Source organism: Schistocerca piceifrons, chromosome 1 (genome assembly GCF_021461385.2).
Source record: "Schistocerca piceifrons isolate TAMUIC-IGC-003096 chromosome 1, iqSchPice1.1, whole genome shotgun sequence".
Lineage (NCBI taxonomy): Eukaryota > Metazoa > Arthropoda > Insecta > Orthoptera > Acrididae > Schistocerca > Schistocerca piceifrons.
In genome coordinates, this window is record NC_060138.1 from 1,240,102,140 (window position 1) to 1,240,120,743 (window position 18,604).

An 18,604-nucleotide genomic window follows, 5' to 3' on the forward strand; every position below is an offset into this window, starting at 1 on the left:
ATGACAGTGAAACATAGGACAGTAAGTGGAATACTCAGCGCTGTTTGTGCACGCGAAAACAGTGGCGGCAGCTGAAAGGGGAAGGGAATAAATGAAGAGCAACTTGAAAGCTGGTTTACCACAACTGTAGTGGCTTCTGTTCTGAAATGAGGATCAGCTCCATTTGCTAGTGTTTCTACGCTTTCCAAGTAGCTCTCTGCTTGGTGCAGTAGAGCTTGTAAAGACTTATTTTCTTTCAGCGTGAGAAAAAACCAGTACTGGGGTGTCACCCTCCCAAGTCCACTTGCATAAGCACCAAGGGGCGCACAGAGTTTAACATCCCCATTTGACGGGCGAATCGCCAGCAACTGGTCACGTGCCATTGCTTCCAATGGTTCAAATGGCTCTAAGCACTACGGGGCTTAACATCTGAGGTCATCATTCCCCTAGAACTTAGAACTACTTAAACCTAACTAACCTAAGGACGTCACACACATCCATGCCCGAGGCAGGATTCGAACCCGCGACCGTAGCAGCAGCGCGGTTCCGGAATGAATCGCCTAGGACCGCTCGGCCACAAGGGTCGGCTGTGCCATTGCTCCTTTAGACACTGGAGACATTTTAATATAGTACATATCTGCAAAGACTGGTGATCCGGTACCACCTGACCTTCCCTTGCCAGTGAAGGTTATGAAATTTTTCGACAACCAGAATCGAAATGGACTACCTACAAGTTGAATGTCATGAAATTTTTAAGGGATTACAACGATGTTGCGACTTGGAATTTTTTTTTTTTCATACGCACGAGTGCTCTTCAGAACTGTAAGTCTGGTAGAATCGCGTCAGAGTTCTTCCCTTAACAATCTAGTACATTACGGAGCTACCGCATGGGGGGAGGGGGGGGGGGACAGAGTTTAGATGACTTAAGGAAATGACAAGAGACGCCTCTGCCTATCTCTAAGTGAATTTATGCGGTTTTCGAAACTAATTACGCACTCCGCAACAGAATTAAAGGGTCACTTTTTCGAAACTCCCTAATTGTGCCCTAGGACTGTTTCGCGGGTTTTCTTTGTAAAGACCCATTTTTAAAATACTCAGTAAACGTGAGCATGTGCCAGCGAGTGTTTGTCGAACTGGGAATGTTAGAGGCACCTTGGAGTTTAATTCACAGATGTCTATGTCGCACCCTTCGGTGCCACAGGAACACTGTAAAAACGTAAGAAACTTTTGCTACTTCGGATCGTATTCAGATTTCATCGAAAGCTCCACACTGTACGCCAGAGCAAAAATGGTTTTCGCACTGTACTCGAAAGGGATCTCGTTCTTATAGAGATTAAAACGAAAAATGAAATCGGTCTCTAACGTGGCGTGAAACCTGTAATCGGGACATCGAGTATGTCAGAATGACACACAAAATGAAAAATAGTAATTTCACGCACAAGCGTCGCATCTCTGTAAGTCATGAACGTATCGGGGGTCACGCAGCAACCTGCTGAACGTCGATACTGCGATACTGGCTCGGCTCTCATTAACGTTCAGCAAGTGGTCGATTACCCGTGGCGACGTTGGCGGCTGCGCGTAACCTCAAAGCGCTAGCATTACAGGTTGTTATTTTCATTTCGTTTCCTTTATTTCGTTCTTTTTTTACACAGCACAGTGTAAGGACGGCTCTACCAGCGAGGAACTAATTTTTTAAAGAATGCTCCCATAAAATATTTACTAGGTTCTATTGTTTCTTCTTCCTGTGTTTGAGTTTATATTTGTACTTATTACCGCTAAAGGTGACCTGCAGGCAATATTGAAGGATCGTCAACAGGTCAGCAGCGATTGAAAGGACGCATTCACACGGAAAACATTTCGGATGTCAGTGTTACACGAGCAACAGGATCGCTGATGGGCAAAAATCGAATATCGCCTGAAACAGATAAGCTGGTGATCAAAAGAGTATCATTCACACCGACTAATTTTCGACGGTTAGATACTGTTTTTCACAGCAGCAAGACTTGAATTACAAAATATCCACAGATAAGGACTTAAGAAGTTCTGACAGCGATAGCAATAACTAATACGGGGTCAGTGAGAGACCGGCCTTCGTAGCAAAATGTACTCCTACCCAGTAATTAAATGTCACTAAAGCCAGACGTGGAAGGTTGAAATACTGGTGGTGACGGAAATTGGCATAGCCAAAATCTTCGTACTTTCCTTATTCAACGGGTAGATGTTTTCACAAGCGAAAGTAGCGCTGGGTGTGCCTAAAAAGAAGTGTAACGGGAACGACTACATTAACAAAATGTATATAAACGACCTCTTAGAGACTGCAGTTTTGAGGCTATTCGGAGACGATACAAAGATGACGTTATTGCAAAATTGTGCGAAATGCAGGAAGATTTGGAGATTGTTAGCGCCCAGTACGTTGAGTGGCAACTGATCATCAAATAGCGAAATTATTTATTGTAATGGACGTAGACAGGCGAGAAAAAAGCAACATTCTTTGATGACAGTTACTGGGATCACTATAAGATATCCAGATGATGCTCTCAGTGCAGATTAAAGTACGAAAATTAAACGTGGTATAAACTATTCATGACGTTCTTCTCACGTCAAATTAGATTAAAAATTCGACCATTCGATGGTAACTCCCATGGACTCGTGAAGAAAAACTGCCTGTCTGTGTTGCTGCTCTGAAGATCTTATAATCGCCCCGTGATTGTTCCATTACGTCACCCTGATGTCAGTCCGAAGTGGATGTTCCAAAATGAATCTAATAGGACATGCCACAATCACTGGACGATTCCTAAGGAAGGTCACTGGCCATAGAGGTCGCACACAGCCAGTGTTTTAGTTCTGCAGTCCTGTCTGGAATGCTTGCCAAGGTGGGTTAACGCAAGTTACAGGTAAATTTGAAGAAAATCTACGCGATTTGTTACATCAGTGGGAAAGCACCCATGAAACACCGAACAGCGCCGGTGGAAGGCGCTACGAGAAACTCATTACCATTAAGGCACACTCAAGACGAGAAAGTAAGAGAATTTGATACTTACAAAAAGGCGCTTTTTCGGTACACCATCCGTAGATGGAACACGAAGGTGGGAAATGATACAGGTAGAATACATTTGGTGTAGATGGTGCCACTGCGGCTCGTAAATACTTGAAGAAAGTAATATTTACCAAGCGCTACTGTTAAACAACTCTATTATTTGGAATGTTATCTGTTTCGATCGAAACTAGTAGCTCATAATTATTATTAGCTGTTCTTGGTGTTATATTGCTTTCTTTAGATACAAGTACACTTTTCACCCGCCAGCATACACCGTATTGTAAGCGCATATGTAACAAAGACCCTGCTTTACGTTACATATATATTAATAATGTTATAGAGATCCAGTTACAGATTTTGGACAAGTTTCTTACGTCGACGAAGCCAACTGACGGCTGCCGCCGCCGTAACCACCACCACCACCACGTTGAAGCAGAAAAGAATGCGAGACTTTCTTATTGTTCACACACGTCTTTAGTGAGAATGGGATCGACTGTGGTAACCCAATTATTTAGCTCCGAATTTGTAGCTGGACGATTTATCAATAACTTTCTACAATAAGTAGGTGCTTAGTGATTATGGTGGGTATTTAGTGTTGTGGTTGTATTGTTAAGATTCTAAAGGAATCAAAGAAATGATGATGAGGAAACACTGTTCCAAACCATATCGTCGTCCTCACTGTGAGTGGCTATTAACGCGTTGGAAAATGATAAACAGCATTTTAAGACTTCACAAGATATTAAGAAAAACTAAAGACAAGAGGGCTGTACTCTTCTTTAGCCAAATTCAGGCTTCCTAAAACTCAGTGGACAAGCGTTATTAGCGCAGAATGCGGACGTGAATGCGCACCGCCTGCTTGCGTGCAGCAACTACAATTTATACGTCGGTTCAGTTAGCATCGAGAGAAATCTGCGGCGGTGTGTATCTAAGATTACAACAGAGATTTAGGAACAATATTTTCCTGTTTCAAGGAATTTACACATAATTTTGTGCAATAACTTGGTGAGAAGTCTATTGCTGAGTCTGGAGTGAGCTAGTGTTCGTTGGCACTGAAATGGTATGGGCTGCAGGTACGATCCGATTTTAAACCTTATTAGTACTTGCTGAAATATCAGAATAAATATAGTTTCCTGGCACATTATTAGCAACAACGTACTGATTAAAATAATCCTTCAAATTAACACTGCACTGACTGCGTATTATATTGCAGTTCAGATATGACACGTCGATCTCCATAACTTTTACAGGCAATATATAATGCATACATCTGTTTGCTCGTGACCACCGTTCGACACTGCTCTGTTACGATCTTACGGTAGCCGCGGGTAGAGATATGTCTTTCCGAATCAACACGCTGTGGAGACAGCGTATATGGTGTATTAGCCGCATCACTACGGACGACAGCCCTGTGCGTGGGCGCTGACTTGGATTCCCGGAAGCGAGCTGACTACCGGAAGCAGGTAATAAGTAGCCGCAATTATGCGTGCCAAACGGACCACTGCCGACTACGAACCCTCTCCGCTCTCATCTGTTCCCAGCGTCTACATTTGTCGGCCACTCGACACGGCGATCGCGTGTAGTAGGTCTTATTATACACCGTATGTCCAGTATTCTCTCTGTACTGAAGAAACTAAGGTCGCTCCTGGGTTCGAGAGCGAACTGCTTCGAGAGCACACACGTTTGGTGCGCTGTTGACTGCGTGCCAGGATAATAATGCAAGATCTGCACTTAAGTACGAGACGAGTACATCTACATCCACGCCAGTACTAAGCAAACCATCTTACGATGCGTGGCGAAGGGTACTATCCTTCCCCGCCTTCATTGTTCCATTCGCGAATGGTACGTAGGTAGAAAGATTGTTGATAAATCTCCTTATGAGCTCTAAGCTCCCTGATTTTATCATCGTGGTCACTTCGCGAAACATATGTGGGAGGAACTAATTCAGTGCCCGCCTCTTCCTGGAAAACACGTTTTTGAAATTTTAACAGTAATTCTCTTCCCGATGAACAACGCCTGTTGCAGCTCCCGCAACTGTAGTTTGCTGTGCCTTAATGCTCTAGAGCCGACTAAACGGTCACGTGACGGAACGCCCCGCTCTTCGTTGAATATTCTCTCTTTGTTTTCTAAGCCCTTTCTTTCGTTGATGGACAGCATATCCTTAGGATTCTGCCAATGAAATTGGTATCTGCATAGCTTAACAATTTTATTTTGTGGTTAATTCATTTTTGATTTGTCGCAATAATGTAATCGGACAGTAATGAACCTCTCGCCTATTTATGAATGATGCGTTACATTTATTTACTTTCAGGATCATTTCGCTACAATTATATGGTGCTGCTATCTTCCTATAGACAACCCCATGTTTGCCTACAGCTCGTGGAGCTCCCGAACTTATACACGAGAACATTTGTCTGACAGTAATAGTATGCTTTCAGAAACGTAATATAATCATTTCCAGGGGTGAAGTCATAGACTTTCACTATCTCCCTCTCTCTCCGAAACACCATTTGCTGTCACCTCCATATTCAACGTGCTACAGATGCCTAGGATTTTAATAATAATAAAAATACAAAATTTTTTAATAAAACCACAATCATTTGTTTACATCGTATTTGCCCCTTTGAATCTGCGCCTGGTGTAGTTTCGCCTCTGGTCCGGAGTTGTGTCGATGAAAAATATCCCATCACCTCACAACCTGTATTACCTAATGTGGCTGGTTCACAATCGGTAGAAGATTAGGATTATACCACTACGACTGTGCCTACTAGAATACCAGCCATCGGACGGCATTACTGTTGTAATGTCATTAGTTTTGTTAATAATTGTGGCAACTCTGCTTAAATTTCTCTGCACGTTTGTCGACATCAAACATAGTTAAGTGCTAGGCTTAATCGGCAATAGGGCGAAATTAATTATCAGACAATAGTAAATGGCGTTACAACTGCTATAACGTAGCCAATAAATAGTTGGTTGTAGGGGTTGTGGTATCGTATATTGGGCAGTGACAGGGGCCTAGATAACGAAGCAACAGGGAGTAACTGTATTCAGTGGCACTTGCTCACGCAGCGTTTATCTGCGAAATACGGCACCGACAATTTGCGCTGAAACGGAGCGGAGGGTAACGTTGTGGACGTGGCCGCGCGCGGCAGCGCTAAGCGCCGGCCGGTCGAAGTCCACGGCGAGGCGCGGAAGTTAACAGGCTTCCGAAAAGCCTCACAAACGCGGGTCACAGCCGATCGCTCAAAGCGCCGCTGCAGCACACAAAAGGGGAGGGATAGGGTTGCGCCCCTGACGCCGCTTTTCAGCCCGTCGCTTAATGTGTAAGAAATTATCAGAATTTCACTTTTGTGCGTAAGTACCTTTCATAAGGCGAGCCGCTGCGCCCCCTAACCGCGTTTAGCGTCGACAATAAGTCCCCCCTCGCAGCCCAGCGACCCCATCCGACTGGCGCGTCACACCCCCTCCTGCAAGACTCCCCACCTGCGGGCCTAATTAATGGCGCCGTAACGGTTACTGTCGGCTTGTTCGACAGATCGCGACTTCCTCTACCGCCACCGAGCGACATAGCGCAGTGCTTAGCACCCTGGACTCCCATTCGGGAGGACGACGGTTCAAACCCGCTTCCGGCCGTCCAGATTTAGGTTTTCCGTGACTTCCCTAATCGCTCCAGGCGAATGCCGGGATTGATCCTTTGAAAGGGCATGGCCGGTTTCCTTCACCGGCCTTCCCTAATCCGAGCTTGTGCTCCGTCTCTAATGGCGTAGTTACAGACGGGACGTTGAACACTAATCGTCTCCTCCTCCCCTATCGCCTCCTGAATGTTTCCCCACCTGCCATATCTTACCGCACGAGCCAGTGTGATCAGTATTTTTTATTTCATTACTACTGCACTACGAACAACAACAATCTCAAAAAATGGTTCAAATGGCTCTGAGCACTATGGGACTCAACTGCTGAGTTCATAAGTCCCCTAGAACTTACAACTACTTAAACCTAACTAACCTAAGGACAACACACACATCCATGCCCGAGGCAGGATTCGAACCTGCGACCGTAGCGGTCGCGCGGTTCCAGACTGTAGCGCCAGAACCGCTCGGCCACCAGCGGCCGGCAACAACAATCTCATTCTTCAGGTCGATGTCTGTTGACTCTAGATATTACATATTCATATTCGTATTTGATTCCTTTGATACCGGTACAATTGTGACAAAAAGACTTCATTCCAGTTAATTTGAAAGACAGGGTATAGTTGAACGTGATGACCTATGGCATTCTTTGAAACAGTTGTTTAATGGTTATTCGTCCAGTGAATTACTCGTCCGCTGTAATGCGAAAGCGATAATTCTGGCACTCACGTTAAACAGATTTCAAAAAGTATGCTTTTACCTGGACACCTAACTAAAACAAATAACTACCGGCCATTGCAGTTCTGAGGTATCTCACATGAACATAATGATTCTCCTTGTACTTTTTCTGTGGATGGATTGTTGCAGAGAATGGGGGTCATGAGGCGTTGACGATCTGTCATGGTGGGCGGCGCAACTTCATTCCAGCTGCGTAGATAAATTACCAAACTTTCCGTGAACCGACAGTCAGCTGTTCAAACACGGAAGTCATTTAACAGGCTAAGGATCAATGCTCATAAAATAATATGGTGTCCGAGTTTCGGAAGTGTTCTGTCGATAGCACAGGGCAACGAAACCAGTCAGTTTGAGAACGCTGTCTCTGTCTGTCTGTCTCTCTCGCCCTCTTTCTCTCTGAAGTGCGCGGCACACCCACAGACAGACTGCAGAAACAAGATAAAACTTACCGTGTGCTGGTAAGGAACCACAATCATAAATTTTCTCAGCTGACACTGAAACTTTCCTTCAGCCAAGATAGGATATAGAGACATGCATCTGCAGAAATCTGCTCATTCGCACGTATAGGAAATGTGTGATAAGTTCCTATGGGACCAAACTGCTGAGGTCATAGGTCCCTAGGCTTACACACTACTCAATCTAACTTAAACTAACTTACGGTAAGGACAAGACACACACCCCCATCCCCGAGGGAGGACTCGAACCTTCGACGGGGGCAGCCGCGAGAACCGTAGCACAGAGCGCTAGGACTAGCACCTACCCCGCGCGGCGCTCTTTCACACTTAAACGCTACACGGCAAAGAAGGGATGATTATTCTCAGTTACAATCAACTTCGTTGTCTGTTACACCGTAATTGTGTCCTATGTTCGCAGCTTTCTAATTAGATTACTTGTGATCGTAGTAGATACTACGGTCTAAAGGACATTATGTTCCAGAAGTAAGAAAGTTTTCTTTCTGTGCTTTTCTTTTTGGCTGAAACGGAAAATACTGATCTGATATATAACCAAGTGAGTGAAATCTTTTCTCGCGTACGTTAGTAGCAATACTGTAGCAATGGCGTATAATTCTTCAAAGAGTAATATAACGCAGATTTTCCCACTAGTTTTCCTTCTGCAAATTGTTATCTATTTTTAAAATTATGCACACGCTCTGTACAGGAGTCTACTAAACGTATAAAGTTTATGTTAAATCGATATGCTCGTGGAACAACAGTTTTTTCTATTTACTATTCGTCGTTATACAACGACTTTACTGGGGAGGTGGGAGACGGGAGAGAGAGCAGGCAGCAAACATGCGAACCTTTTAGCAATTTATGCAAATATGTGCATTTTTATTACGAGGCGCATTTTATACAGCATTTACGCCTGATCAGTAGGTCTAACCTACAAATTCCTCGCTTGTAGTAAACTGTATGATGATTTGCGGTACTTGAGATACAAAGTGCCTGCATTATTGCGTCTTCAAAATGATGTCACCTCTTATAGGTGACATTATTACGTAGCAGACGGAGTTTTACTACTACTTTCTAGAGCGGGCGACAAGGTGCAGCAGCCTGATGGCGCATTATTAATCCCGGGATTTCTAGAAGCCTGTGAAAGAATTCGTAAGCGAAATCACGACCGATTGCTGTCCCAAACCTCATCACAAACTGCATGTTTTAACAGCGCTGGGCTGATGTTCGCTACTCCCAGATATCTGCACTCTGTACTAACTTCATGTAAGATAATTAATTCTGTTGGTAATCTAATACACTTTCGATGCTTTCCTAGAGGTACTCGTGTAACTTTGCAGAAACATTGGTTTCTCCTCATGACCCGTGGAAACTACGGGCGACGCGAGTGAGTGTTGGCTGTGACGCGGCGAGGAATGCAGAGGCAGCTGGTTGTAGTGGCTTGTGAAACAGGCGGGGTGAGGGGAAGGCTCGGTGGCGAGTCGACAAGACGAGCTAAGCTAAGCTGTAGGTGCAGTGGCGGAAACGACGCGTAGCGGCGAGAAGTGAAGCGAGTGCATGAAATAATTATCCGTGCGCCTGCGCCGGCGTGCGGCAGGCCTTGGCGAAGGCAAGCCAGGCAAGACGGCCGGCAAAAGAGAATGGGGGGGAGGGGGAGGGGGGGAGGTTAGCAGAGGAGTGGAGAGGAGAGGAGAGGAGAGGAGAGTACAGGAGAGCAGAAGAGACGACGCGAGACGTGGCAGCGCCGCCACGGCGGCGGCACCTTTGACCCGCGCGCCAGGCCACCTGTACCGCGCCACCATAAATCTAGAAAACTCACTTTTTCTTATTCTCCGCGTACAAAAAACGCGGACGCTCCTCCCTCCGGCCGAAGCTTCCGAATCCCAAGGCTGAATGCTAACCTTCAAAATTCCCTGTATAACGCTCGAAGGGTTAGGCCAGGCGTGTACTGCGGCTCAGGGCAGGGCAGCTTGTAGTTTCCTGTGGCGCAGCGTACACTGAAGCGCAAGCTTACCTCCTGCCCCGGATGGCTACCTGTGTCTGGCTGCGCGGGGCTTGTGGAGGGGGGGCTCCTTCCTGCGTCGCGGTCGATTATCTCTACAGCTAGCTGCTTCGATATCACGAAAACTGATAGAACTGGTGCTGTCCGACAAGTCACCCAAGTGCTTCTTTGATTTTGAAAGCTTTCCCCACTACTCTAAAGCGACTTGCCAACAGTCCAAAAACACCGTCAACCATTGTTGGCACAGAAATCATAAAACCTGGACTAAATTCTGTAATTCCATCTACTACAGTGTTCTTCATCGCGACCTGATGAGGGCAAAACGGAATGTACTCTGCGTGGTCAACTTCCGCACAACCAATGTATAAAATGATAACAACGATCGATTTCCTTGTGTGGATTCTATAGTTTATGCTTCTGACACAGTAATAAATAAATAGTCTACAATTCGAGATTGTTGCCATACTAATTAGAAAGCGCTACGGAAGAATTTAAAGTATTCTCAAAAAATGTAAATGCCTCATCCCCCACTATAACATACGACATTACTACCCGTTGACGGTGTATTTCATTTGGGTCCGCAGCTCGTGGTCGTGCGGTAGCGTTCTCGCTTCCCACGCCCGGGTTCCCGGGTTCGACTCCCGGCGGGGTCAGGGATTTTCTCTGCCTTGTGATGACTGGGTGCTGTGTGATGTCCTTAGGTTAGTTAGGTTTAAGTAGTTCTAAGTTCTAGGGGACTGATGACCATAGATGTTAAGTCCCATAGTGCTCAGAGCCATTTGATTTGGAACAGGATATTCAGCTGTTTCGTTACTAGTTTTTGCCTCTAACAAACTATTTCCCAATACAATTTAATCATGAAGTCAACCCATTGAGCCTACGTCAACTTCGACAACTGCCAAAAGTGCAACTGATAAATAATTTTTGGTAGTTGTTACAGGAGGAGGCAGTGTTAGCTGATTTAGTTACGGTTATATATTTTCCATGTGTTGAACACGTTTATATATTTGCCTCCTAAAGCAGCACAGAAAGGTGGAAAAACCACTTAGTTCCGAACACGGAAACAATTTTTTTCATGTTTCTGTGAGTCCGCTACTATTTAGGTTGCTTATCTTCACGCATAGCAAATTTTACTTTACTATCAAGTCGCGAGACAGTTCTACCATTGTCTGTATGTATAACCAGTACTTCAGTAGGACTCGGTGGAGGCGCAGTACTTGAAAGAAAAAGATACTTTATGTGTTTATCTGTCAAAGCTCCATGGCTGAAACTGCGCGATTGTCACTGAAATGCATTTAAAAACAAAATCTGTAACAGTTGTTCTGTAGACAGTATTTACATATTATGGAGATATGAAAAACAACGCAGTGTTGAAGTTCACGAGGAAAAGTTAACAAAATGGTTCAAATGGCTCTGAGCACTATGCGACTTAACTTCTGAGGTCATTAGTCGCCTAGAACTTAGAACTAATTAAACCTAACTAACCTAAGGACATCACACACACATCCAATGCCGAGGCAGGATTCGAACCTGCGGGCCACAGGTTTTGTATTTGGTGACGTGGAAAGAATGTGACAGTTCCATCTGACATCATCTTCAGTTGAATTCCGTTGCAGGAGCCAAAGATTATTTCACCTGTATTACTCTTGTTGATATAACCGCCTAAATAATCGTCACATTTTGTTTAATATTAACATTCTTCACTACGAGGAAACGATTACTAGCAGGACGTACGACAAGTGTGAAGGAGAAGTTTGTGGGGCGGGAAGAATGCCGCATCTGTGCGAGAAATGTATCATCTGACTGACAGCTGTGATCTTTGACCCGAACAAGCTCAATCCATCACGTTTTCTGTCGGCACCCGACACAAGGAGGACCCAAAAGGGCACGCCGCACGAACACAGCAGTGTAAGCACAGCGGAGACTTTGGTCTGGATTATCATCTGAGTCACGCGTACGTACTTACGCCAATACACTGTGCAGCTGCCCTGCGGCGGTGTGGCAACCGGACTGCCTGACACGAGCCAACACCAGTAATAAGGAATAGTTTTGGCCGAAACTTGGAGGCAGCACTGGCCGGAACATCTCGTCGAAGTAATCATCATTTACGTCAAGTAAGACTTTATACTGGTTGTATATTTTCTGTATGTCGAACATTATTATCTGCAGCAGATAAAAGTATTGCAATGGTAGTTTAACGCTTTTTCACGTGAACAGCATTGGAGAGGAGCTGAGTTCGCATCTAGGGTTGGACAGTTCGCTGTTCATTTTCCGCTTGTTCTGCGCCAAAGCGTTTAGGATGCCTACAACATCGGCAGCAAGGGGTTTTTAGGTTTATCCATTCCGAAATTGTAGAAATGCTGTTACAAAAAGAATGTACATCAAATAAGTCGAAATCCGTTGTGCTGGAACGATATAATTCAGCTGAAGATAACACAGTTAAGTGCGCACCGTGTATCTTGCACTATTTCCACGTAATTCGCGCGTTCCATTGTACTTGCCCATTTTCTTACCCAAAGAGCAGAGGTAACGAATCGGAACTATCTCTTAAGCAGCACAGTTTAATTACAAGGAAATACTGCCCACGACAAACAACGTACATTTTGTTCTATGTAATTTTCTTCTATAAATTAGGTTTCCTGAGCTATTATCAAATTATTGAATTTGGCGCTTACTAGTTATGCACCAGTCGCTCATTGTTATCGTTTCTCGTGGTGTTTAAAGTTTATGGAAATGTCGACATCAGTTTCCTGAGGGGCACGAAACGTTCACCTGAAGCGAATTTACGGAAATCTCTGATTGCCTTTGGAGTGTTGAACGCTGTAAGAGTATTCCAGTGCCTTTGTAGCAAGGTGTTAAAATTTTAGTATGAAGTGATTAACTGGTGTGCGTCTCATCTCATGTACCCCTCCCCCCCAATAGAAATAAGACCAATACACAGTTCAGAAAGCGACCAAGCTGCTCATCTTCAGATCATTTGTTACAGTTAAAAGTAACCTGTCGAATGCGGAACTTTCGGGTTACTCTGGTGTTACAAACGATCGTGGTAACTCCATGAGGTCGAATACGTCTAGTTTTGACAGTATACAACTCCAGTAACTTTAATTGTATTGAGCGGTAGACGTTTAAGGCGTCACAATACGACTGAAGTAGTTAAGAAATAATAGAAACTGTCTTTATCAAATTTTCTTAAAGGCTGGTGGAAACTAATGATGGCATCTAGTGTCGAAACGTCTAATGCTGGTTTACCACATAATAAAATATTTTAGACGCGGGTCCTCGGTACAGATGAATGAGACCATTGTCTCGATTAGATACTGTTAATTTTGAGACTTCTGAAATTTTCCCGGCGTATTTCTTCTTCTAATAATTTCCGGGTATGCAGCCGGATCCCGTCGACATTCTGTCACTATATTTCGGCCCAGAGACGTCCGGCCATCATCAGGTGAGTACACAACTACTGAAGAGCCCAGGTGCAGTCGCGGTATTTATGCCGAGTCTCGCGCATGCGGAATGTACTGGCATCCTACAGCGCATGTGTCAGGTGTTGACATGCGCGGCATAGCCGAGTTGTCGTGCTGCCCTCGGCGGTGAAAATAAAGGATCATATAGTCATTGAGTATCGAATGACGCTGTCGATTCCGCTGTGATTGTATAATTTTAATAACAGGATTCCAATTTTTATCCAGCTGAAAGCCGTTGTCACGATTTATAAGATTATCGGCAAGACCTATTTTCACTGATTCTTTGATTACGGAATCCCAAAATCCGGAAACCGGAGCTAAAATTGTTGTTCCATTGTATTCCACTGAATGTACCAATGAAACACAGTGCTCTGCTACTGCCGATTTTGACGGCTGCCGCAGACGAGTGTATCTTTCATGTTCTGTACATCGTTCAGGGACAGTTCTTGTCGTCTGTCCAATATATGCAGAGCCACATTCACAGGGAATTTTGTAGACGCCTGCTTTCTTCAGTTGTAAATCGTCTTTAACGGATCCAACCAGGGCCCGGTTCTTTGCTGGTTGGCGGAAGATAACCTTGATTTTACTTTTCTTTAGTAATCGACCTATTTTCGACGACACACTCCCGGCGTATGGAAGGAACGCAGTTGGTTTAAAGTCGTCATCAGCGTCCTCAGTGGGTTGCTTCTTGTTAATTTTTCCGATCAGCACGAACTGTTATAAAGTGATGGGTCAGTTAAACGGCAGAAAGCGTCAGAATTCCGCACAGCCCAGACTTGATCGTGTCGCCGTACGGCCCGCGTGGAGCGCAGAAGGTCGACCGAAACTCGACCTTAAAAAGAGGCGGACGGTGAGGCGCGGCGTGAGAGACAGCTGGCTGACACACATCGATCGGTCGCCGTCTGAAGAGAATATGGTTGACGAGTGTGCACGCCGAATGGAACGGTCTGTTGCTGGGCCAGTGAGCAGACAAAGGCGTGGGACGCCGTGGGGAGGCGAGCAACGGAAGCCCGGCCGGGCGAGGGGCGCCCGGGCCGGGCCCGCGTGGGAACCCGCGCCCCTCGCGGCTCACGCCGCACCCCGCGGAAGAGCTGCGCGCGCCCGCCGCCGCGCGGCGCTGCCGCCGCCCGCTGATTCATCCCCCGCCTCGCCAATTACAGCGCCAATTGACGGACCGCTTCCAATATGCGGCTGCATACTGGCGCCAGCGCTAATCCCTGCCCTCACGATGACATTAAGCTCTTAACCCTGCGTCTCTCGCGCTCAGCTCATCTCTCCTTTCCTGCAATAAAACCTCTGCTCCTAGCACAGGCACACAGACAGCGCGGTACAATGCAGATCTGAAGTCGTCGATTTTACTTCCTGTATATTTTCACATACGCTTAAGTTTCGATATTTCTTGTCTGGGATGTATTGTCCCAGGATTAAACTGTAAATTATTCTCATTCTAGACTTTTTGCAGATTTTCCTTGGTTGTAATGCCGGGAACTTAGAATCTCCTCCCAAATATTGCCAATTGGGATGCCTTCTGTCCAAAAACCAGTTCGCCAGGAATTGGGGGAAAAGTCCCTGACTGTACAAAATTGTTAAGGCTTTCGTGGCCACTTGCTGACAAACTGCCTATTGGCTTTTGTCTCGTGTTCTTCGACCGACGTTCCTCAGATGATTTTACTGACGTTTCGTCAGCACGAATGATTGGCATAGTCAAAGCTTCACCCTCCATTGCTGGTGGTCAGCTGCAATGTAGAGTGAAGCTTTGGCTATGCCAACCACTCGTGCTGGCGAAACGTCAGTAAAATCATCTGAGGAACGTCGGCCGAAGAACCCGAGACAGAAAAAAATGGTTCAAATGACTGTGAGCACTATGGGACTTAACTGCTGAGGTCATCAGTCCCCTAGAACTTAGAACTACTTAAACTTAACTAACCTAAGGACGTCACACACATCCATGGCCGAGGCAGGATTCGAATCTACGACCGTAGTGGTCGCGCGGTTCCAGACTGTAGCGCCTAGAATCGCTCGGCCACCCCGGCCGGCCCCGAGACAGAAGCTAATAGGCAGTTTGTCCCTGACTGTACTCTAATAGTCCACTCCACTTAGGGAACTGAATAAAATGTAGAGCAAACATTTCTATGTGAGTGTTAAAATAACCTAAGCTAACGAAGTGAAGGGATAGCTCAGAAAAAATTACAAGGAAAGCAGTCGTGCAGACTATTCGTAAATCTTAGATGGAAACATTAATGACAATGAGAGCTTGAGTCACCCGGTGTCGTGTTCATATGGTCTCACGATTAAGGCAAGAAGATGGAAATCTGTGTTCGAGTCCCAATTTGGCACGAATGTTCCTCACACCGCAGGTTCAGAATATTTGAACGGTTTACAATGATATCGTTTCATGTTATTCCACCTCCAATGCCCTAGCAGCTTTCAAAACATCAATTTTATTTCGGTACATTTAATTCATTTCGTACAAGGAACTACCCGAGTTTCTTTTTTAGTTTCACAAACCGCTATTATCGGGGATGAGATGAAGAAAACTTGGCGGGTCAGATGTGCAATAGTCAACGGAGTGTCTGTCTCCATAGAGATCTGAACACGGGTGGGGCAAAAAGACACCACAGCGCGGCCGCCTGCAGAGGCAAGAAGCGGCGGCGGCGGTGGCGGCTGGGGCCGCGCCGTCTGGCGTCTGGCGGATGTCGCGTCACTGGATGCCGGCGCGCTGACTCGCCTCACTAAAGGCCCCGCCTGCCCTGCCCGCCACGGCACAGTCACAGCCACGGCGCAGGACGCACCTACCACCAGGACTCCGCATGCACGACTTTGTAGGGCCTGAGCAATTCTGTAATCGACAATATAACAACGCCAATGTCGGGAAATTGCCGATGCTTCGCACTATGAACGTTAACGAGGTTCGACTTTCGCCTCGCCGATGAAGGATGAGGTACAGATGACTAGTTTGAGTCGATGGCAGTTCTCTGAACCGCTGGAAGGCGTGCTTCTGCTGCCGTTTTGGAAAAACCGTGGCTCTGCTCGCGCGTTTAGTACTCTATGTAGCGATTCTGATCTGCTCGACACGCTCTAAAAATACCCACACGGCGTGTCTCGTCCATTTACGTAGGAACTCCCCGGTGACGTCCTGCGTGTCTGTCAGTGTGCATCACCTGGGCCGACCCGTGACGTACTTTCGAAAGGGCAACCCCGACTCGCCTTTTCCAAATAGCCGCCTTAACTCATCGCTCTGTGAGTCATCGCTTTCGGGCTGGGCACAGGAACCGCCCGCTGTCACACAGTGAAGACATCAAGCGCTAATCCCTACTGTAGCGTCGGCTGGCAAATCTGGATTTTCTTTGGCAGTTGTCGCTGCAACAGAACTCTATAAACCACTATTATTTACCTCCCACAGCAGTTTCTCCACTATACATTAAGTCGGTGTCGACAACGTCACACAGGCACTCTTCATATTTCCAGTTACGTCCTGCGACTACCTGTTATAGCAGAAGCCTCTGTGTGATCATGTGACAGTCACCAAAGAAATGTACACTAACATAAAAATGCTCCAAAAAGACCAGTGGAGCTCAGTTGCCTCCGATTATATATATCTGGGGGATCTGGCAACCTGTTATTAACTCCAGATACGGAAAAACATGAAGAATTTCTCATTTTGTATCTACATATTACACAGGTAGCCGCCTCACCGTGTGAGGCCGCGGGTACTTCTGGTACCACTAATCTCCACCTCCACCCCACCCTCCTTTTCCCTGCTCCATTAACGAATAGCTTGAGAGAAAAACGACTGTCGATAAACGTCAGTGTGGACTTAAAAAATGGTTCAAATGGCTCTTAGCACTATGGGACTTTTAACTTCTGAGGTCATCAGTCCACTACAACTTAAAACTACTTAAACCTAACCAACCTAAGGACATCACACACATCCATGCCCGAGGCAGGATTCGAACCTGCGACTACAACGGTCGCGCGGTTCCAGACTGAAGCGCCTAGAACCGCTCGGCCACCACGGCCGGCAGTGTGGACTTTAATTACGCTGAATTAGTGGTGGTGCGAGTGCGGAAAATATCCAAACTGTACTTCACAACTTTTCCTTCATCTTGTTAAGAATAGTTAGTCTGCTGCCGGGATACGAGAGCACCGATAAAGGTTTCCATATTAATATACGAGGGTTGGAACATAAATAGTGGCAACTATACATTCACAACCGATACAAAAGAGTTACATGTTTGCACCTGTTACTGTCCTTCAAAGTAGGCACCAGCGTTGTGCAGAACCCGTTGCTAGCGATGTGGAAGGCGCAGCATACCGTTACCAGAGCCTGTTATGTTGATGGTGCGAATGGAGTGGTCTACTGCCTGTCGAATCTCTGGAACAGTTCTGAAACGAATTCCACGAAGTGATTCCTTCATCTTCGGAATAAAATCAGTCACAAGGACTTAAGTCCGGGGAGTATGGTGGATGGTACAGTACTTTCCAGACCCATGGACCGAACAGAGCAGCCATAGGTTGCGCTGTATGCGTCCACGCGTTGTCGTGCAAAATGATGGGTGGGTTGCGCAAAAAGTGTCGCCGCTTCTTTCGCAAAGCTGGTCGCAGGTGATGCTCCAAGAACGACCAGCTTTGCGAAAGAAGCGGCGACACTTTTTGTGCAACCCACCCATCATTTTGCACGACAACGCGTGGACGCATACAGCGCAACCTCTGGCTGCTCTGTTCAGTCGAAGGGACTGGGAAGTACTCCCCAAACTTAAAGCCTTGCGATTTTGATTTGATTCCGAAGATGAAGGAACCACTTCGTTGCAGTCGCTTCAGAACTGTTCCAGAGATTCGACAGGCAGTAGACCGCTCCATTTGCACCATCAACAGAACAGGCTCTGCTGACGGTATACTACGCCTTCCACATCGCTGGCAACGGGTTCTGCACAACGCTGGTGACTGCTTTGAAGGACAGTAACAGGTGCAAACATGTAACTCTTTTGTATCGGTTGTGAATATATAGTTGCCACTATTTAACTTTCAACCCATGTATTTCTGTGTTATCCGAAAGGGCATGGAGTCAAAAACATCCTCACGGAAAACGACACGCACAAATAGTTTGAGCAGTGGAACGAGCAAATTATACGTATGGGACCTCATCTTGAAGGGGACCACCAGTACTTGAACACATTTGGCGAGAACACATTTTCCGGCAGAATTAATATATTTTGGCGAAACTTGTCGCAACGTAACGATACGCAGTTCTAGGTCGACGTACAGTGTCGCTCTGATAAGCAAAGAGAAGTAAGTCGTCGACATTAGCA

At 46.0% G+C, this 18,604-nt stretch overlaps 1 protein-coding gene across 5 annotated transcripts in view; it reads right to left on the reverse strand.

Annotated features, from left to right (window-relative positions):
- Positions 1 to 18,604, reverse strand: part of LOC124782103 (zinc finger MIZ domain-containing protein 1) — a 149,929-nt gene that overhangs the window by 101,613 nt on the left and 29,712 nt on the right. The window lies entirely within an intron of this gene.